Raw genomic sequence first — 657 nt, 5'->3', positions numbered from 1 at the left:
AAAAAACCCTTCCCGCTCGTGTGGGAAGGTGTTCCTTCCGAGAGAAAAAGCAAAAAGATTGCAGGAACGGTAGGGTTTGGAGTGGTTTTTTTTTTTGGGAGCCTAGCTGTGGGTGATGACAGGAAAATATTCTTAGGGCTTCTCTCAGCTTTTTCACTTTGCTTGTCTGTTTTATGAAACGAAGCGCGGCTTAAAACTCCAAGCAGTCGAAAAACTTGAAGCGCCTCACTCAAACCTTTGCTGTTCCTTTGTTACACCAAGCCTCCGGGTGACTTGATGGAACGAAATGCAATCCCTAAAGGAAAATCTCGAAATAAACCCGCTATTGAGGGGTTCAGGAGGAGGCGAAACACCCGGGCTGCCGCGGTGTCGGTTGGGCACGCGGCGGTGCTGGTGGCACGCGCTCAGGCCCGGCCAGCTGTGTCAACAGCGGGGGCTGGAGAGGGAGGGACAGGATATTGTGGTTATTTAAAACCTGTCCCCTCTCTGGCCTGCCAGCGCGCGGAGCTTTAACAGCACTTCTGCCAGGAAGCTTCACTGCTGCGTTCTCCCGCAAACGCTCGCTCTCAGCAGAGTTCCCGCTGCCAAATGGGTTTGGAGACGGTACAGACCTTTTTTTTTCTTTTTTTTTTTTTTTTCCTTCAGCTGCAACGTGTT

General features: G+C 51.1%; 1 protein-coding gene across 1 annotated transcript in view; it reads left to right on the top strand.

The window, feature by feature from the left end:
- COPA (coatomer protein complex, subunit alpha) overlaps window positions 1-657 on the top strand; it is a gene marked incomplete at its 5' end in the record, with an annotated part of 15,748 nt that overhangs the window by 1,715 nt on the left and 13,376 nt on the right. The window lies entirely within an intron of this gene.

The sequence above is a fragment of the Apaloderma vittatum genome, unplaced genomic scaffold (genome assembly GCF_000703405.1).
Source record: "Apaloderma vittatum isolate BGI_N311 unplaced genomic scaffold, ASM70340v1 scaffold28877, whole genome shotgun sequence".
In the NCBI taxonomy this organism is placed as follows: Eukaryota; Metazoa; Chordata; class Aves; order Trogoniformes; family Trogonidae; genus Apaloderma; species Apaloderma vittatum.
Note: the sequence above shows the minus strand (reverse complement) of the source record. Positions and strands in the feature narration are given on the sequence as shown.